Source organism: Panthera pardus, unplaced genomic scaffold, assembly GCF_024362965.1.
Source record: "Panthera pardus isolate Hobbes unplaced genomic scaffold, ASM2436296v1 HiC_scaffold_12, whole genome shotgun sequence".
Classification (NCBI taxonomy): Eukaryota; Metazoa; Chordata; class Mammalia; order Carnivora; family Felidae; genus Panthera; species Panthera pardus.
In genome coordinates this window covers 89,663,697-89,685,492 of record NW_026526677.1, presented here as the reverse complement: position 1 = coordinate 89,685,492, position 21,796 = coordinate 89,663,697, and the positions used below count along the sequence as shown (strand labels likewise).

Genomic DNA, 21,796 nt, shown 5'->3' with positions numbered 1-21,796 from the left:
TGCGGCCTGGAACGTGGCGAATACAGCTCAATGGCGCCCCCTGCAGGCCAATGGGGAGGGGTGCAGTAAAAGAGGATAAGGTGAAAAAAAACCCCATGACTTAGGTGCTGATGTCCATGTTATACAGATGAGAAAACCGAGACCCAGAGGGAGTTACCAACCTTCACTGCTGGTGATCGTCGGAACCAGATTTGAAACTTCATGGTGTAACGTGGAGCCTAGGCTCATCACACCCTGCGCTGCCTCCCACACTCTCCGGGCTGGGCCCATGAGCACTGAGAAGAAAATGGCAACTGTTTAACTCCGAGCCCAGCACAAAATAAATGCTCAAGAAACAGTAGCCATAATCAGGTTCCCGTCCTCGGTCAACCACTTGCAGATGCATGACCGTAGGCAAAACATTGTGGCTTCTCTGTGCCTCGATTTCCTCACATGGAGAATAGGTCTGTGGAAATGTTTTCCAGGCATTTTTGAGTGCATATTTTATGTTAACCTAAGAGTCCGGGAGAATCTGCCAGATAAACCGGTCACTTCACCCGTCGGGACATTTCCTCATCCATGAATAGAAGTGGTTGGTGATCTTTAAGAACACGAGTCGTGTCAGTGAGCACCATTCTGGCCCAAAGACAATTCAGCCATTTCTGTTAGCTATTGAGAGAAATGTAGAATATCATGGACTGTAGGCCTCCCAATAAAAATAACCATACATGCAGGGAATTGATTAAAAGAGATAATGAAGAGGGGGGCACCTGGGTGGCTCAGTCCGTTAAGCGCCTGGCTCTTGACTTCAGCTCGGGTCATGATCTCAAGGTGCACAGGTTCGAGCCTCACCTCAGTCTCTGTGCTGACCGCGTGGAGCCTGCTTAGGACTCTCTCTCTGCCTCGCTCTCTACCCCTCCCCTGCTCATGTGCTCTGTCTCTCTCTCAAAATAAATAAATGACCTTAAAAAGAGAGGGAGAGGGGCGCCTGGGTGGCTCAGTCGGTTGAACGTCCGACTTCGGCTCAGGTCACGATCTCGCGGTATGTGAGTTCGAGCCTCACGTCAGGCTCTGTGCTGACTGCTCAGAGCCTGGAGCCTGTTTCGGATTCTGTGTCTCCCTCTCTCTCTGACCCTCCCCCGTTCATGCTCTGTCTCTCTCTGTCTCAAAAATAAATAAACATTAAAAAAAATTTTAAAAAAAAGAGAGGGAGAGAGAGATAACGAAGAGGATGCTTTTATCAACTTTTATCAACTTTTGTGTGACTGCCTTGTTTCACTTCGTGTAATGTCCTCCAGATTCACCCGTGTTGTCACATGTGGTAGAACTGGCTTCTTTTTAGAGGCTGAGTAATATTCTGTCGTCTCTACGTATAAGCCATGTCTTTGTCCACTCATCCGTCAGTGGACATTTAGGTTGTTTCCAGATCTTGGCTACTGTGAACTGCGCTGAAGTGAACCCAGGAGTGCAGATATCTCTTCAAGATCCTGATATCAAGTCTTGCGGATACATGCCCAGAAGCAGGATTGAGGGATCATAGGGTAGCTCTATTTTTATTTTTTTAACTTCTTTTGATTTTTGAGAAAGAGACAGAGCATGAGAAGGGGAGAGGCAGAGAGAGAGAGAAGGAGACACAGAATCCGAAGCAGGCTCCGGGCTCCGAGCTGTCAGCACAGAGCCCGATGTGGGGCTCAGACTCACAAACTGTGAGATCATGACCTGAGCTGAAGTCAGACGCTTAACTGACCGAGCCACCCAGCAGCCCCTCTATTTCTAATTTTTTGAGGCGCCTCCATATTGCTTTCCACAGTTTGCACCAGTTTTCATTCCTACTGACAATGCGCAAGGGTTCCAGTTTCTCCACATCCTCACCAGTGCTTGTTGCCTTCTGTTGTTTTTAGAACAGCATCCTGACAGATGCGAGGCCATATCTCATTGTGGGCGAGTAGGAAAATGAGGCGTCAAATTAATGGGTAGAGAAACGAGTACCTAGTATTGGGGCAACGGGCACACCACATCAGAAAATAAATTACGTATACATAAAATCATTCAGTTAACTCTTACTTTAAATTCTTAGTCTCTCTATTGTTTTTAACTTGTGACAATAGCAAAATTCAGTTCAGGGAGGACTTCCCAATTATATGTTGTCACACACACACACACACACACACACACACACACATTATTATGAAAAGAAACTCCTTGTCTGCATTTCTAAGGAAAAGGACAGGTGAATTTAGGGGGTAAGAGGGAAGAAGAGAGAAGCTGTCTTCTATGGGGAGGAGGTCTTGAAAGCTGCCTTCCAGAAGGAGGCCAAATTTAGGGGCGGTTCTTTGGAGAAGGGAGAGGTGCTGACTTCCTCCCAAAGTAGCAACTAACAAGCACAAGCCAGAGTTTCAAGGAAGTCTGGCTTCTGTCCCTCACTGGAAGATGCCCCTCTGGGCAGCTTCCTTTGGCTGCGGCCTGGGGAACCTGTGTTCTGCGATTAGAGAGACCCCTTCTGCTCAAAAGCTACTGGTGCAAGGCTCGAGCCACCGAGACCTTCCAGGAGCCGCAGGCAAACAGATGTCCAAACCCACCTGGGGAGTCAGAGCACCACACTTCCCCTCACTGTCACACGCTGGGCCCCTCATGCCATCCAGGCAGCTCTTCCTGGTTCCTGTGCTGGGAGCCAGGCGCCGTGCTGAGAGCTGGGGGGACAGAGATGGGCACAATGCTGTCCCTTTCCAGAAGACAACCAGAGCCCACTGCTGAAGGAGGGACCTGGCATGTATGACTCTAATGAGGCCAGAGGGTCCCTACCAGAGGGCATAGCAGGGCAGCGATGCCCCTTTCAGAGGAATACACAGAACTTTCTCAGAGACCCCAGTGGGTCCTGGGGCTTTTCCAGGGCTGGGGCATGCCGGGGGAAGTGGGGAATGGGATAAAGCCAAAGCTGGAAAGGCAGGCTGAGGGGGTGGGGAAGGATCCTGTGTGCCCCACTGAGGGTTTGCAGTTTGTCCTAAAAGCAATGCATGGCTTTTTCGGATTTTAGTGGACGCTACAGATTTAGAAAGGAAACCTGGGATTCCTCCAGGATGCGCACCTGGCCCGAGTTTGGAACGACACTGGGACAAAGTGACGGGACAGTGGCCTCCCAGGGAGCCAAAGATATCTTCCCTGAGTTAGCCTCAGTTTTTCTGTTTAAATGTCCTTTATCACCTCTTTCCTGAGGACAGTATGACGCATTTATCACCAGTATGGCTGGCAGTGGAGGCCCGTATACCAATTCCTAACTTCAAGCACATAACCACTGCAACAAAAAAGCCTCCATGAAACTTTTGAGGCAACTAGAATCCAACTTAGAGGAAGTTTGCAATGAAGCAGAGGTAAAGAGATGAAAGAAACAAATAGAAAAAAGAGAAGCATTCCCAAATTCACCTTTAGAGTACCTGAATGTTTTAAGAAAGATAAATCACATCAACTTAGCCACTGGGTGCCCCTCATGATGGGAGAGGTCAGGAAAGAAATGACTTGTGTCCCAAATGGCCCAGACCTTTAGCATCTCTGTAATTTTTTTTAAATGCCCGTAAAAACAAGGATCCCTGCAAGACCCAAACAGAATAATTGATCGGAAATCAGAAGCCTGAATGCCTGCTCGAGCAGAGCCTGGTTGTCGGTGGCTCTTCGAGGCAGACAGATGGGGCTGCCCTGGGTTCTGGGCTTCACCTCCTGCCGCCTGGGGGTCCTGGGTACAGAGAAGAAGTCAAAAGTCCATTTGGCAACAGGGAGTAAATGAAAGGATTGCTCTGTTGATCTAGAAAGCAGCACCACACCCTCAAGCCCCTGGAGCTTCTGGATTGAACCCAAGAGCAGGGACTATCCCAAAGCCTGGGGCTTCGTCCGAGAGCCCCTCAAACGTCTGCCCTCCCCCCAAGGTCGGCAGTGGAAAGTGATGGCCTCTTAAGCTCCCGTTACCAAGCAGGGGCTCCAAGTCAGGTAATGTGATCCTTCCCCGGGGCCCCACCCCGTGGCTTTCTCATAACCCTGGCTGCCCCTGGAAGACAGAGTCAAAAGCTGCTGACAGTTCTCTTTCTGGAAAAGAGCAGGAAATGGGGCTCCCTGAGAGACCCCTGAGATCCTGGAGGGGTCTCTCCTCAAAGGCTCTTGCAAGGCCAGGAGTGTCCGCCCGTTAAGAAGGGCCATCCTCCTAAAGCCACAGAGTCTGGGAGCTTTAGGGTGACCCCCAGGTTTAAAGAAGTCCGGGCTCCTCCCTCTCAAGGGCAGGGGGCTGCCTTGTTTATCCCTGTGCTGCCCTGCCGGGACACTTCATCGTATGCAGTAGGTGCTCAATCGTTGTTTACTGAGTGCACTGTGTTGACAGCAGAATTACATCTTCGTCATCACCTTCATCCCCACTGTCACCATTGTCACCCAAACAGCAGCAACAGCAGCCACATTAAGGCATGTGGCTTACACCCTATAGTCTCCAGCAACCCCCTGAGGTGGACCCTGTGATCGTCCCATTTTCCAGATCAGGGTCGGGGGCTAGCAGAGCTGGGCTGCACCCCAGGCCTGGGCACAGGTCACTGCCTCTCTCCCTCGGCCAGTCACCGGCCCCAGGAGTCCCCGACACAGTGCCCAAGAATGGTCTTCTTCCAAAGGGCTGACAGTCAGGAAGGCACTTTCTCCCCACTTGAAGACCCAGGAAATACTGTTGGCATTGCCCTCTTTTTCCACCTCGTCTTCCACTCACTCAGCAAAGAATTTGGGGGTGCACACAATGTGTTCTGCTAAGCATGCGAGATAATAGTGAACGTGACGCGTGTGGGTCTCTAGGGTGAGTGCGTGCTTTAGTGAGGACGGTGGGGAGTGAGTACTGAAGAGAGGGGTGAGCACGAGTTCCAATAACAAGAACACCACTTTCCCTAACTTCTATGGTGCTCACAGCCACCAGCCACCCACCCCCAAGCCTGCCTTTTAGATGAAACCCTGCAAGGGATCTAAGGCACCTGCTGCCAGCCCCTCCCCGTCAGCGTCGACTTGTGGGAAAAGCATAGATATTTAACAAATGAAACCCAAGTCCGAATCTGAACTTCACCATTTCCTAACGGATGCCCTTGCTGAACCCCAGCTCACAGGTTAGGAAATAATTTTCCCGTCGCTGCTCTTGGCTAGGCTGGCATCAGTTGGGGCCAGACACATTTTGGATGGGGTCAGGGAGTGAATGTCAGGTGAGGGAATGGAGACAGCCAGTGAAAATTGCTCTGGGGAAGGGTGCACGGAAGGAGAAAGAGAAATTTGGTGGGACTTGGGGGCGAAAGTGTGGTCGAGAGAGGGGGGATTCAAGGATGGGAAGGAATTTCGAACGTTTCTAAGCTTGGGAGGAGAGTGAGCAGCGGGAGGAGGTCAAGACACCGGAAGAGGAAGTCTGACCTGGGAGACTCAGAAGCAGACAGGTGGACAAGGGGCGAGGGCAGAGCTGAATGACTTGGCCCCTCTGCTCGGAGCCCAGGGGAAGGAAGGAAGTACAGGTGCAGAAAGGTATAGAGAAGTAGCCAGTGGCCATAGAGGAATGGTCACTCCTGAGAGGCTTCCCTTTCATTCCCCTGCGAAATGGGAGTAAGAGCCACTGTGAGCACCGGGGAGTGAAATATTTACAGGTAGCTTGAGACGATGAGGGAGAAGATGTGAGGTTTGAACCCGGAGTGGGGGTCATGGAAGAAGGAGGTGATTAAAAGCAAGTAAAAGAGCTGATGAGAATCTCTGACTTCTAGCTGAGTGAGGAGACCACGAGGTTGAGTCGTAAAATTATACTTAAAAACAAAATGTAGCTAAAAAATGGTAAAGGATAATGGGAAGCCAGATGGAGGGCTCCAGTGGCTACAATGGCAAGGGGCGGGGAGGAGAGTGGAGGGACAGGGGAGCTCGGGGAGCAGGGAACTGATGGGACAAGAGAGAAAAAATGGGCAACGGGGAGCGGGGCAAGAAGGGGTGCCCTTGGGGTGACCCAGTGCCATAGGAGGAAGCAGTATGACAGGGTGTAACTGATCTCAAATACCTGAGCTTTGGTCCAAATTTGTTTGGAGCCAAAGCTGATCTGAGATCCAAGACAGAATTAAACCTGACCTTGGGGAAGCAAAACGGCGTTTCAGGCTGCCTCTGTCAGTCTCGCAGGTCATGCCCTCCCATTTTGTGCACGCTCTACCTTCTAGAATCTGTTCCTGACCAGCTATCGCCTCGTTGGGAGCCGTGCTGAGGGACCAGGGCCGGGGGCTAGGCAGGCCAGGTGCTCAGGGCACAAAGCACAAGGAACACTTACTCTCGGTGGTCATGTGCAAGTTCAGGTTGCCGCTGCCCACTGCCCTCAAAAACGACCGGCCTCAGCCCGGCTGTGCCCCCACGGTGCAAAAGGAATATGCATGCTGCCCAGTCTTGAACCCACAGACTACCACCGGCTGGCTCTATTTTAGAAACAGGCATAAAGACAACAGAACAAACTCGAAACATAAGTAAACAAGTAAACCGAATCAGCGTGGTACAAACACGTCCTGCTTCTGCCAGGAGGTGACTTCTGAACATGCATGATACAGTCACGCTGTTTTCACCGTCTGTGATGAGGGGGCTGTAAAAGCCTGAGCCACCGTCAGCTTGGGCTCTAGAATTTACAGAGCACCTCTCAAGAGCCAGACATTGTAATACGTCCAGAGCCCTTGGTTTCTCGAAGTTTCGGTTTGGCGAGGCAAACCTGGGGCAGCCCCGCAGCCATCCTGTGCGGGACGCCGACCAGAGAGAGCGGCAGCTCGCCTGTGGCCCTGACAGCCCGCCCCCTGGTGGCCGCTCGCTGTGCCTGCAACGCGCGAGCCCTCAGTGCAACCACGTGAGAAAGCTGTCACTCGGGAGAGACTCCCAGGCCCCACGGAAGCTGCTGTCCCTTCCTTTCCCTTTCTCCCCACCTGCTGCCATGAATCAGAAGCCACTGAAATGCAAAAGTAAATAAACAACACATCGTAGCAGGAACAACCAGAGAACCCGAGAGAACCTTGGCCTTCCTGCCCATCTGAGACCGCCACAGGCGGCTTGGGAATCTCACTCTGGACGTGCCAAAAGTCATACGTGTGCTTCTTCCCCTCCCTTCCCCACTGGATTATTTTCCCATTACCTCCAGCTTTCAGGAGGCCTTGCGGAGGACCCATGGGAGGCTGAGCCTGCCGGCAGGCTAATTCTGGAGAATGACATCCTTGGGCCACATTTGCACACGCTTCCAGTGGCCCCACAGAAGACCCTCCGGGATCTCTGATGAAACCTCTATGGTGCCTTAAGGAAAATGGAACAGATAAGGACAGCCCCCCACAGATGAATTTCTGTGCCCTCTGCAGTGTCCCTTCCCCAGCTCTGGCCACTGGCAGAATATTTAGACTTCCTTTTCTTTCCTTTCCTACAAAAGGATGGATCTCAAGGAAACTAAGATTGGTACCGGCGGCCGATGGCAAAGCAGACTCTGGCGAATTAGACTTCATTCAGACATTGTCAAAGCCAAGCAGGAAAACCCAAGAAAAATGAAACCTGAGTTACTGGATTGGGGTCTTAATTATTGTGTTGACTACGTGTTCCCCATTTGTCATAGCTTCACTTGGTTTGACTGCCATGTTCGCAGGGGGGAATGACAGGTCCTCAGCAGGATTTCCGTCCTCTCGAAATACCCAGCTTGGAGGGAAATTCACAGCACCCTCGGAGTGCTTCTTCACCTCAACATTCTTGGTTTAACATCCTCCTTTCCATTTCCTCATCCTTAAACTTTAAAACACGTATTTTATAAGAAAGCCATGAGTGCTGTCAATCAGACTGTCCCAGCGTACAGATGTTTACTGGGAGCTCCATCCCGTGCTTTCTGCCTTAAGCCCTCAATAGCTCCACCATCCCAGACAGTGACTGGGCTCCTCACGGTCCCAGCACGGTCCGTTCTCACGCCTCGCCCTCCACCAGTCTCTCATGCTACCCCCCCACCCCTGCACATAGGGAGCTGCCCCCTCCTGGACAAGTTCGGGCTCTCATACCAGCTTTGGCCAGAGTCCCTCCCTAACCAAGCCCCCCTGGAAAATCTATATTCACCTTCCGCTTCCTGCTCACATGTCCTGCGAAAATGTCTCTGACCTCAGCAGAAAGGGCGTGAGGTGTCCCCAGCTCTAATAGTGCTTCTTAGTGTTATAGTTTGATTATTGCTTGCTCTGGCCTTCCGTCTGCACTGAGCTCCTCGTGGGCAATATTCATCCCGGAATCCCCAGAATGTGGAAGTAACATAGCCTGGCTGTGAGAAGCCCTCAGAATTCTTGTTAAAGGGATAGATGAATGAATGGAAGGATCAAGAGATTGGGAGGAGAAAGAAAGAAGGAAGGAAGGAAGAAAGAGAGAAAGAAAGAAAGGAAGAAAGAGAAAGGGAGGGAGGGAAAGAGAAATAGAGAGAGGGGAGAGTGAGGAAAGGAAGGAAGGAAGGAAGGAAGGAGGGAAGGAAGGAAGGAAGGAGGGAAGGAAGGAAGGAAGGAAGGAGGGAAGGAAGGAAGGAAGGGAGGGAGGGAGGGAGGGAGGGAGGAAGGAAGGAAGGAAGCAGGGAGAGAGGAAACCGGTTTGCCTTCATTTTCAGATGCTCTAAGCCCATGTCAACAGAGACTCTCTACCGTGGCATACATTTCTGTCCTTCAGGTAATATTCCCCACTCTCCAGGTTCCTTAGCTCCTGTAAAAGTCACATGTTTGGGGTCTCCTACCTGTAGAACCCCTGGGAGGCAGGGGTAGCCGAGAGGCTAACGCATACTGCGGTATCAGTGAGTGATGTTTATCTCCTCTCATTTAGCATTTGGAACTCCAGCAGTCTTCATTGCCCTGACCTCAGGGAGTGAGGGTTATGAAATGGAGATCCCTCTCCCCCATGGGAAGTATTCATAGGACAGAAGGGAGATTTGGGAGCTCTTTAATTACCTACAGATTTATCCTGCCTGTATGAGTGGGTCAGAATACCTGCTTTATCCAGAGCTGAAGGAGACCCATAAGGGTCCTGCCCAAATAGAAGCCCTTGGACTCACAGTCTCTGAAATCATCACTTGGCATCTACAGAGGAAGTCTGAGGATTTGGGGCAAGTGGGGAAGGGTGCAGAGATAAGGGACAAGAAGGAAGCCAGCAAGGGAAGAAAAAGGGAGGAAGAAAGAACTCCTCTGGGAAACACTCAATGCAACTTGACTCCCCTGTTGCACACGCTTGATCCATGAGCTGGAAGCCTCTGCAGGATGTGTCAGTTCTGATGGCAACAGGAAGCTTGTGAAGAAGTGTCTAGAAGAGGAAGAAATGTTTCAGAAGATAAAGCAACACTCTGGAACCCCAGAGATGGTGCTCGTTTGGATGCAAAAGCTAAGACACACAGGACACCCAAGTGAGCCTTAAAACAGAGACCACGGATGGGGACCGCAAGGCTGTGGTCTGTGCAACCACTGCCCCCGGTCATGAGTGCTCATCCCCAAACCTGCAACTGCTTTTCCTTAAATACCTCACATTTCGAGCAAACAAAATCAAATGCCATTACAACCTGAATGGATCTTGATTCCTCACATTCCCCAAGAAGCGTAAAGAGTTTCTATCAGTTTCGACCCCACTTTTTTAGGAAATAATTTCCACCTGCCCGAGACCTCCCGCGTGGAGTTTCCAGGACCACGTGATAAAAGATTATCTGAATCTCTTACTATATGAACCCCCAAAAAGGCAGAGACTGGGTTTAGGCTGATATTCACAACCAAGCACAATGCCGTTTAGGCTGATATTCACAACCAAGCACAATGCCTGGCCCATGACAGACCTGTGTGTGCCCTCCGTCACCCTGGCGGAAGACAGATATTCGACTGATGTGTGTTGAATTGAACCATTTATTAACCCTGCTTAATAATAACAGCGAATGTTTCTCTAGTTCCCGCTGATCTGTGTCCTTTGAATGTATACATTCATTTCATCTTTACCATCACCCTCTGAGGTATGTGCTAGGATTCTCCAGACAGCAGAACTGAGACCCAAAGAAATGGAGTTTCTACCCAGGGACCACCAGGAACTTTATGCCACAAGGAGGCTCTGGACCCAAGGCAGTCTGGCTTCCAGAACCCCTGGAAACTTCCAATTCAACAAACACTTACTTGGTCTCAACTATTCCAGATCTGGAAGTAGAAAGATGAGCAGACCATGGTGTCCTTAAGGAACTTCACAGGAACATCTCACGTTAAGCAGGGTCAGGGCTGCTCCAGAACATTCATCAGCGAGCCCCTCGAACACTGGAAAGAGCACGTTGTGCAATGTACTAACTAGCACAAAGGCTCCGTGGCCGGAAAGTGCCACGGAGATCCCTTGTTAATTCAGATTCCCGCCCCCCTCCACTGTTTAAAGGTTTCTCTTCTTTCCAACCTAGTGCTGAACTCTGTCTTCAGGAATGTAAGTATACATTATAATCCCTTCGTATGGGAATTACTAATAGCTTTTCAATTATATAATGCTCACTTAAGCAGGTTCTCTCTGACAGGATACTAAAGGCACAGTGGTAGCTACACTCTGAGCAATGGGTCCATCCCTGAACATTTGCAGGGTCCAGGTCAAGTGTACAAATGCAGGCCAAACATAATACATGTTTAAATATTTAAAAGTTTAACTCAAGCTAACATACTGGTAAATATATATATTCTATCCTCCTGGCCTGGTAGATAAACCTTTACAATGACCACAGTTGGGGTTTTTTTTGTTTTTTTGGTTTTTTGGTTTTTTTTTTTAATGGGCAAAGCTATGGTCTTTGCAATACTGAAAGTTAGAAAAATATCAAAGATGTCTGAATTTAGTAATTATTTTGAAGGCCTGATTGATATAACGGAAAAACAATGTTTGAGTGAGATGAAAATAAAGGCAAGTGTAAATAATAAATTGTTCCATACTTCCTCCATAAACTGTATTGCTCGTGTCTACATTTTGCTCCAATCATTAATTATACTCTTATAATCAGAATTTTCAAATAATTTATGTCCTATTGACAGTACTAACTCAAAAGGCAATTGTACTCAAAGTGCAAACATTGTGAATGTAGCTTATCAAAACCCTAAATTAAAGTGAATGTTAAAAGGGGAAAATCAATGGTTATCTTTCTTTTCCAAGTGCCCTTAATCTGGTACATAATTCTTCTTTTTTTAAAAAAAAAATTAACATTTATTTAATTTTGAGAGAGAGAGAGAGAGAGAAGGAGACACAGAATCCAAAGCAGGCTCCAGGCTCTGAGCTGTCAGCACAGAGCCTGACATGGGGCTTGAACTCACAAACTGTGAGATCATGACCGGAGCTGAAGTTGGACGCTTAACCAACTGAGCCACCCAGGTGCCCCATGGTACATGATTCTTTATTTTTGCATCTGTCAAAATACCAACTCTTTCTATTGCCAGGACTGTCTTTCTCCCTACCTCTCTCCAAGTCTCAATATGAGATATTGCAAACATTTTACTTCTCCTTAGTCCTCTTTCCCCCAAAAGTGATCTTTATGAGGTTTTTCCTTCCCCATTTTACCAGCTCATTTTCTTAAAGATATTTAGCTCTGGGACATTATTAGAATGTCCCTTACAGTCTGTATGATCCATACTGTTATTTTCAAAATCATTATTCAGCATTTATTGTACATGGCCACTATCAATCCCTTTTGTTTCGGTGTAGATTTGCTAGTTATTGGGTTTTTGACCATCTCCTAAGGTCCATGGGTGCAGATAAGAAGTCAGATGTTACTCTTAACATATCGTGTTCTTTTCATCTGGAAGTCCAAAAGATTTTCCCTTTTACTCTGAGGCCCTGTAATTAAAAAAAATTTTTTTTAACGTTTATTTTTGAGAGAGAGAGAGAGCGAGCAGGGGAGGGGCAGAGAGACAGAGACACAGAATCCGAAGCAGGCTCCAGGCTCTGAGCTGTCAGCACACAGCCCGACGCGGGGCTCGAACCCATGGACCGCGAGATCATGACCTGAGCCGAAGTCGGACGCTTCACCAAACTGAGCCACCCAGGTACCCCCGAGGCTCCATAATTTGGTAAGAATGTGCCTACCAGCACCTGATGTTCAATGCTGGGCACTGATCTCAACAACTTTCATGTGTTAACTCGTTTAATGCCCACAAACACATTTTGAGGTAAGTATTCCTGTTATTTCCATTTTACAGATGAGAAAGCTGAGGCCCAGCGATTAAGCAGATGGCCTAAATTCAAACAGCTCCTACGTGATGGAGCCAGACTTCAACCACAAATGGTCTGGCTCCGGAACGTGTGCTGTTCGCTGCTCACCACATGTGTACCTTTTATAAACATGAACTTGAGTGGATCTTGGTGTCTGCTTTGATCTTGCAGACGTAGGTCTTTTTAAACCTAGGAATGTATCCTTCTATACTAGAGCTTTTTAAAATATGGACTCTTTTCTTTATGTCCTTTTTCTTTCTAGAGTTTGTGCATTGCTTCCTTTAGGAATTCTTCCTTGATCTGCTGAGATTAAATTGTCCCCTCCTTTGCTCTCTCATAGTACCATAGAGTTACCTCAATTACAGGTCTTAACACATAGGGTTTCCTGGCCACTTGTCTCTCCCCCCCACCAATAAACTGCAAGCTGCTTAAGGGTAGAGCATACATCATGTTCGCTAGTGTATCCCCAATACCTATTTCAGTACCTGAATCATGGTAGGTTCTCAGTAAATGTTGGCTCCTACTAAATGAATGGAATGGACTCTGACTTCCAAATACACTACGTGCTTCTGGCAACTACTTCAGAGAGCCCTCCGGGCAGCTCCCTTCTGTTGATCCATAGGTGTTTCTATCAGGGGACCAGCTGAGTCTATGCAGTGTCTGGTGGGCACCCATCTGTCTTGTTGAGGCACCCCCAAGGGTCTCGGTCTGCCAGCATCCTCCCCTCTAACTTCTTCCTGTGCAGTTAGCTTCAGCTGCACTCATGTCTAAGCACACTTTAAACACCCTATTACAAAGGATGGAACCATTTAAGGAGATGTACGACATCTCAGAATCCCCAAGAGAGGAGAAATCTACATAGTCTGAGAGGTGCGAGAGAGTCTGGAATGGTTAAGTCCTTCAGAGGGCAGCAAAAGAAAAGCTGATCCGTGCGGAGGGGCACCCGTCCACAAGCCACCTGCTGCACATGACCGGGCTGGCTCCCACCATTTCCTCGCCTTTGCCCAAAGCTTTCATCTTACTCGGTTGAGATTTATTTTTGTGGTGCCACCGCTCAAATTTTAAAAGAGAAGCACAAAATGGCATCTGGCCTCAATTTAAGTGCTTCATTGAAAACTCCGCTGGCCTCCCATTTAATGTTCTAAGATAGAAAAGGAGAACAACTCACGATGCCAACATTTCAGACATTGGTAGAATCTGAGAAGACCCATGGGCTACAGATCCTATAGAACTTGATGGAGGAAAGCGGCCGGTGGGGTGGGAAGCAAGGCTCATCTGCTCATCTCTCTGCTTTGCTTCAGGGCTACAAGATCAGCATCAGCAGGGAAGCCAGTCAGCTGCCCCTCTGTGGTTCAGGCACTTCCGTCCGCAAGTGCGCCCCTTCCCCAGATCAGGACTTGCTTCCACCACCAAAGGCTGCAAATCTGGGGATAAAACTGGACAGAACCTGGGTGCAGGGACTAGAAGCAGGGACTGCAGACACAGTTCTGCAGCAGAACCATTGCCTCCTGCAAGGGCTGAGTGTGAGAAGAAAAGGACAAGGAGGGAACGAACGTAGAGTGACAGAAGCAGGGTGAGTTCCCATTGCCACGAATGCTGGAGCTTACGGGGGTTCATGCAGCCCTATGCTCAGTGTGACAGAGAAGGGTAAACTGCAGGCAGGAGAAGATGCTCTCTCGTGCCAGTTAAGCCAGTGGGGTGGGGAACGAGCAGACACTGGGAATTCCGCCACAGCCTGAGTCTATATCAGCCTGACAAACAGACGGGTTGAAAGAAACAGGGAATTGACCACATGCCTAAGGGTACAGAGGGCATACACAGGCAATCTGCATACGGAATATTTGCAAACTTGTTGGTTAGCCAGGGGTTTTACTGGGAAAAACAAGTCACAGAACAAGAGACACATTGCATCATCTTAAAGACTCTGGAAAATAGCAGACCTCTAAAATGACAGCTCCGAAAGAATGCCAGAAGATACAGTCTCTTTGACATAGTAACAGAACGCCTAAGGTGAGATGGGCTATGATTTTTAAAAGAATGCAAAAAGGTAAAGAGGGGAGGAGTACAATTATGGAAGATTACAAGCTAATGCAAAATAGAGTCCCAGTACATTGAAGGCAGCAAAAAAGAGATTGGAAATTGCAGAAGGACACAGTTGGTAACTGGAGAATACACTTGAAAACTTCTTCCCAAATGCAAAGGAAAACGGTCAAATGAAAACAGAAAAAATAAGAGACATGAAGGACAAAGAACGAAGATTGTGTCTAAGGCTGACAGTGTTCCCGAGGAATAAACCAAAACTGCTCAAACCAGAGTAATAATCAGAATCAGAACTAAAGAACACTTTTTTGAGGAAAAAATGTCCTCAAAACCACAAGTGTTCACCATGTCCCAAGCTAGATCAACAACAAAGAGCCACCTTTTGGAAATTTATTGTGAACATAAGATATCAGGAACACACCTTGCAAGTATACAGGTAGGAAACCAAGTTACCTATCGTGGAACAGAAAATAATATTGGCCGAGTATTTATGGAGAATATTGAAATATAAGAATTCTATGCTCATGGTTGTTGTCTTTTACTTGTGAAGGTAAGAAGAAAATATTTTCAGTTACTCAAGAATTCAGAAAACATCATGCTCTATACCTTTTTGAACACACATACCAAATGAGGGAGGAATTTCAGACAGGAGTGGGGATGTCATAGGGACATCATAGCAGTAGGCAGCATTTAAATAAATTACATCCAGAGTTAAATCTAAACAGTTGGCTTAAACCATGGTGACAAAATTAAATGCAAATGTCAGAAGTGAATTTTAAAAGGAAAATACAGTGTGTAAAAAATAATTATTTTGCAACCATCATCTGGATGAAAAACTCAGGAAAAGGAAAAAAGGTATGTGGAAAATGCTTAGCTGCATTCTTTTCTATAGGAAATGCTTTAAGGGCACCTGGGTGACTTAGTCAGCTGAGCGTCTGACTTCGGCTCAGGTCATGATCTTGCAGCTTGTGGGTTCGAGCCCCATGTCGGGCTCTGTGCTGACAGCTCAGAGCCTGGAGCCTGCTTTGGATTCTGTGTCCCTCTCTTGCTCTGCTCCTTCCCCACTCATGCTCTCTCTCTCTCTCTCTCTCTCTCCCTCTCTCTCTCAAGAATAAATAAAACATTAGAAAAAAAATTTTTTAAAAAGGAAATGCTTTAAAAAGCAACTTTACTCTTGACTTTGGATAATTATAGAAATGCAGATTAAAATATGTTTCTACACGTCAAGGTAACCCATGGTGCAGTTAAAAGCATAATGCATTCCACTGCTTCTATGGGTTTCTTTCTCCTGCAGCTCAGGATTACACAAACAACTGTGCCTACTCTTCCCTCCCACCTAGACCCCTCCTATCAACAATTAAGCACATTCAAGACTCTGCAGTCCTTAAAATGTATTTGTATATAATTTCAACCTCATATCTCCTTCTAACCTGGTAATTGTCAGTTTGGGTTGTGCATTGGAGTCATCTGGGAGTTTTATAAACTGTCCCGGTGCTTGGGTCCAACTCCTAGTGATTCTAGGTCTAGTGGGTCGCCTTGGCACTGGGATTTTCTAAAGCACTTCACATAATTCTTGTGGACAGACAAGTTGAGAACCACATTAGCCCTAACTCTCTGCTCCCCTTCCCAGCAAAATTCCTAGAAGTTTTTCATAAGATCTGTTTCCATTCCTTTTTCTCCCAACCTCTCCTCATACCACAACTGGGCTTCTGCCCCCATCATATCCCCGAAATAGGACTTGCTAGAGTCACTAAAAGCCCAAATGCTACAAAATCCAAGAGCATGTATCAGTGCTCATCCGTGCAGACCTCTCTGCAGATCTAGATGTTTGTTATGACTCTGTGTTTCTCGATGCACTCTCTTACTATAGACGACAAGATGCTGCACTCTTCACTTTATTCTTGGACTTCTCTGCTGCTTCTTGGGGATTTATCCTTCCCACCCAGTCATCTGCCCTTGAGCAACCCAAGTGCCTGTTGATAGATGAGTGGACAAAGTACACACACGTGCGTGTACACACACACACACACACACACACACACGAATATTATTCAGCCATAAAAAAAGCATGAGATCTTGCCTTTTGTGACAATATGGATGGACCGAGAGGGCATTATGCTAAGTAAACTAAGTCAGGCAGAGAAAAACAAATACCATTATGAGTTTACTTACATGTGTAATCTAAAAACAGATCTTTTTTTTAACATTTATTCATTTTTGAGAGAAAGAGAGCATGAGTGGGAGAGGGGCAGAGAGAGAGGGAGACACAGAATTGGAAGCAAGTTCCAGGTTCTGAGCTGTCAGCACAGAGCCCGACGCGGGGCTCAAATTCACGAGCAGTGAGACCATGACCTGAGCTGAAGTCGGACGCTTAGCCGACTGAGCCACCCAGGGGCCCCATGTAGCATCTAAAAACAAAAACAACCAACGAACCAAACAAACAAAAACCAAAACAGAAACAGACTCAAAAATACAGAGAACAAACTGGTGTTTGCTGGAGGGGGAGGGATGGGGGTGGATAAAATAGAAGGAGAATAAGAGTTGTAAACTCCCAGTTAGAAAATCAATAAGTCACTGAGATGAAAAGTAATATAGCAGCATAGTCGATGACATTGTAATAACTTCAGATGGTGACAGATAGTGACTACACTTATCTTGGCTGTAACTTTGCGGTGTGTAGAAATGGTGAATCACTACATTGTACTCCTGAAACTAATACAAACTAATCCGATAGTGTATATCAACTATACTTCAGAGAAAAGAAAAAAAAACCGTGGTGTTCCTGAAGACGGACCCTGGACCATTTTGTGAATGGGAATCTCACTTGCATCCTCCTTCGTGAAGGACAATCTCTTCCACACCCAAGACTGCAATTTCCGTCTTGTCTTTGATGATGTACAATGTGTCTGTCCAGCCCAGACCTCTCCTGTGAGCTATAGGCTGCCCAGCCCATCCCACATGAGCTGCTTCGCCTCAGTCTCTCCTGGAGGATACTATCTATACTCATGACCCTCTCTCTCAATGCACCCCTCCATCTATTCCCATGAACCCACAAGCCGAGTGTGTCCTCCACTCACCACATCCACCTGTCACCAGGCCCCCTCCATAGGGATCAGTGTCTCCTACTCATAGTTTCTCCTCCACCTCTTCCACCACCTGCCCAAACCAATGGCCATAGCTCTCTAGATGGTGGAGCTTGTCACCTGGTATCCTCCCACCTACCCTGTCATAATAAGCTTTGCAGGCCAAAGATCAATGCTATCAGCTCCTTGCCAAAACCCTTTGATGTCTCCCATTTATCTCAGTCAGGATAAAAGGGGGAAAAAATGAAGAGAAAAGAGAGGGTTCTTCCCGGTCTGGTCCTTGCCTTCCTATCAACTTCTCCTCCCCCCTTCAACCTCACCCCCACCATCTCTTCTCAGCCTCTCCCCTCTGCTCTGTCCTCCCAGGATTGCAACCATGGTGACCTTCCACTTCCTCAAATGTGCATAGCTACCTCCTGATCTGTGGCCTTTACCCATTCTTCTGCAGAGAAGAGTCTCCCCTACCCATCCCCCTCCCTCAATCCAGCTCTCTTTGCCTAATCCACTCAAACACGATTTCTGCATGGCACACTTCACTTCACACCATTCTAACATCGAAGATTCCCTCCCCTTTAACAGAAGCCTCATTGTGTAATAATGAATTTATCTCTGTGGTTTGACACATAGTCAAACCTAAATGCCTGCCTTCCGCACCAGACTATGAGGCCCCTGAGGGCAGGGACTGGGGTTGGTTTTTATGCATTTGCCCCACAACCTACCACCAGCTTGTAGTAAGTGCTCAGTAAATGATCGTTTAATGAAGATATATCTATCTTATATAACACAAGTGATAGAAAGTGAAATTGCAAGATATTACAAAAGAATACACAAAAATAAGCCCAAACACTAAGTTTCATTTCAGCAGCTTTGAAAAAAATATCTATATACATAAGTGGTTGAAACACACTGCCATTTAAAAAAAAAAATTTTGTGATGATTACATAGGGCAATGTAAATTTTCATATAATACAATGTTCAGGAAATAAAATCAAGAGATAAAGTTTTAGTATATAATATTTATGTTTAATTTCTCCTCAATAAAAACTGCAAAAGCATCCCCAAAATGTTAGCAATAATTTTTCTGGGTAGTAGACTTATTGATGATTTTTATTTTCTTCTTTATGTTTTTCAGAATTTTCTGAGTTGTTTATAAGAAAAATATATTAATCAGACAAAAATGTATCAGTCAATTATGCTTTCTGTGACAGGTGACAGAAAACTAAACTCAGAGTGGCTTAGAAATGACAGGATTTTATGGATAACGTAACAGAATGTTTGGTTATGGTTAAACAGGGCTCTGGCTTCATTTCCTGCAAATATTTTGTATTTGGTCTATTTCTGTGTTTAGTGTTTAGTTTCACCCCCAAATTGACCTCCCTCATAACAGCAAAATGGTTGCAGCGGCTCCAGGCTTTCCATCTTTATACTATACCATGCAGAAGGCAAATAAAACCATCTGTGTGCCACTCAGATTAGACCAGCTAGGACACAGGCCTATTTATAAACCAGTTACTGTGGCTTAGGGGATGCTGCTGGTCCATTTCTCAAAAGCTAGAGCTGGAGCTGCGGTCAAATTCCTTAGAACCATATAGATCACCAAACACAAATTCAGGACCATTGGAAATGAGCAAGGGCAGAATGGATGCTTGACAGACACATCTGCTATAAACATTTTATAATAAAATGCTTGCTTCCCTAATCTATTTATTTTAAAAAATTTTAGTATTGATTCATTTTTGAGACAGAGAGAGACAGGGAGTGGGTAGGGGAAGGGCAGAGAGAGAGGGAGACACAGAGTCCGAAGCATGCTCTAGGCTCTGAGCTGTCAACACAGAGCTCATTGCGGGGCTTGGACCCATGAACTATGAGATCATGACCTGAGCCAAAGTCGGATCTTTGACTGAGCCATCCAGGAGCCACCCCCCCCTAATTTAAAAGATTATGGGGCACCTTCATGGCTCAGTCAGTTAAGCATTCGAGATTGTGGGATCCAGCCTCAAGTCAGACTCCATGCTGTCAGAGCTTGGGATTCTCTCTCCCTCTCTGCTTCTCTCTCTCTCTCTCTCTCTCAAAATAAATAAATAAACTTTCAATTTATATATATAAATGTTATATATATATAAAGATTATATATATATATATATATATAGAGAGAGAGAGAGAGAGAGAGATTAAAAGGCACTACAATACGGTGAAAAGGGCATTAGTACAAGACAAGGATGTTCCCTCTCACCACTTCTTTGCAACATCATACTGGTTACAATACCAATACAATAAGAAAGGAAAAGGTATGCAGATTGGGAAGCAAGATATACAATTATTTTTCTTCCCAGATGGTATGATTATCTATGAGGAACACCCAAAAAAAATCAAGGAAAAACTCCTGGAACTATTAAGAGATTATAGCAAGATTGCAGAAGACAAGATCAATATACAAAAGTCAATTGCTTTCCTATATACCAACAACAAACAAGTAGGACTTAAATTAGAAACACAATATGATTTACACTAGCACCCAACACATGAAAACACTTAGGTATAAATCTGACATATATACTTATGAGGAAAACTCCAAGCTCTGATGAATAAAGCCAAAGAACAAAATAAATGGAGAAAGATCCATGAATAGGAAGACTCAATATTGTCAAGGTGTCAACCCTTCCCAACTTGGTCTATGGATTCAACGTGATCTCAGTCAAAAGCTCAGCAGGTTATTTTATGGATATCAACAACCTGATTCTAAGGTTTCTATGGAGAATCAAAAGACCCAGAATGGCCAACACAATATGGAAGGAGAAGGACAAAGTTGGAGGACTGACACTACCAATTTCAAGACTTACTATAAAGCTGTGGTAATTGAAACAGTGTGGTATTGGGAAAAGAACAGATAAATTATCAGTGGGACAGAATAGAGAGCCCAGAAATAGACCCACATAAGTATAGCAAACTCAACTTTGGCAAAGTCACAAAGGGAATACAATGGAACAGAAACAGCTTTTTCAATAGTGGTGCTAGAACGAGGGACATCCACATGCAAAAACAGGGGGTCTAGACACAGACTTTGCACCCCTCACCAAACTTAATTCACAATGGATCATAGACTTAGATGCAAAACTATGAACTTCTAGAGGATAACACAGGAAAAAACCTAGATGATCTTGGGTATGGTGATGACTTTTTTTTTTTTTTTAATTTTTTTTTCAACGTTTTTAATTTATTTTTGGGACAGAGAGAGACAGAGCATGAACGGGGGAGGAGCAGAGAGAGAGGGAGACACAGAATCGGAAACAGGCTCCAGGCTCCGAGCCATCAGCCCAGAGCCTGACGTGGGGCTCAAACTCATGGACCGCGAGATCGTGACCCGGCTGAAGTCGGACGCTTAACCGACTGCGCCACCCAGGCGCCCCTGGTGATGACTTTTTAGGTACAACACAAGGGCACAATGCATGAAAGAAAGCATTAATAAGCTGGGCTTCACTAAAATTAAAATCTTCTGTTATGTGAAAGACAGAATCAAGAGAATGTGAAGACAAGCCTCATATTGGGAGAAAACATTTGCAAAAGACACGTCTGATAAAGGACTGTTATCTATCTGTCTAACTATCTATCTACATACACACACACACACACACACACACACACAAGTAATTCTTAAAACTCAAAATGAGAAAACTTTTAAAAGTGGGTCATCTTAACAGACAACTCAGCAAGGAAGACGTACAGATGACAAATAAACATAGGAAGAGATGCTCTATTTCTTAAGTCATCAGGGAAATGCAAATTAAAAAAAAAATTATACCACAGCAGACCTATTAGAATGGCCAAAATCCAAAACACCGACAAAACCAAATGCTGACAAGGATGTGAGGAAACAGGAACTCTCATTAATTGCTAATGGGAATGCAAAATGGTACAGTCACTTTGGAAGACAGCTGGGCAGTTTCTTACAAAACCAAATATACACTTACCATGCAGTCCAGCGATTGTGCTCTTTGGTGTTTACCCAAAGGAGTTGAAAACAACCTGCCCAGATGTTTAGAGCAGCAACCAAGGGGATGTTTTGAGAAGCAATGAAGATACCCTTCAGTAGGTGAATGGATGAATTGCGCTACAGACAGATGATGGATTACCATTCCATGCTCCAAAGAAATGACTATAAGCCACAAAAAAGACATGGAGAAAACTTAAATGCATATTTCCAAGTGAAAGAATCCAATCTGAGAAGTCTACATACCATGATTGCAACTATATGATATTCTTTAAAAAAAAATTTTTTTTTAATGTTTACTTATTTTTGACAGAGACAGAGAGACAGAGCATGAGCAGGGGAGAGGCAGAGAGAGAGGGAGACACAGAATCCGAAGCAGGCTCCAGGCTCCGAGCTGTCAGCACAGAGCCCGACGTGGGGCTCGAACTCACAAACTGCGAGATCATGACCTGAGCCAAAGTCGGATGCTCAACTGACTGAGCCACCCAGGCGTCCCTCAAAT

General features: G+C 46.0%; 2 long non-coding RNA genes across 2 annotated transcripts; both read right to left on the bottom strand.

Moving 5' to 3' along the window:
• Positions 1-1,516: 1,516 nt before the first annotated feature.
• LOC128776198 (uncharacterized) lies at positions 1,517-7,938 on the bottom strand. The gene is made up of 2 exons (XR_008421255.1): positions 7,436-7,938; positions 1,517-7,275 (listed from the first exon to the last, which is right to left on the bottom strand). It is a non-coding gene; the product is annotated as an uncharacterized LOC128776198 (long non-coding RNA).
• A 103-nt stretch (positions 7,939-8,041) lies between these two features.
• LOC109250362 (uncharacterized) lies at positions 8,042-21,430 on the bottom strand. Its single transcript, XR_002073004.2, has 3 exons — positions 21,275-21,430; positions 10,131-10,265; positions 8,042-9,282 (listed from the first exon to the last, which is right to left on the bottom strand). It is a non-coding gene; the product is annotated as an uncharacterized LOC109250362 (long non-coding RNA).
• Between the last annotated feature and the right edge of the window lie 366 nt (positions 21,431-21,796).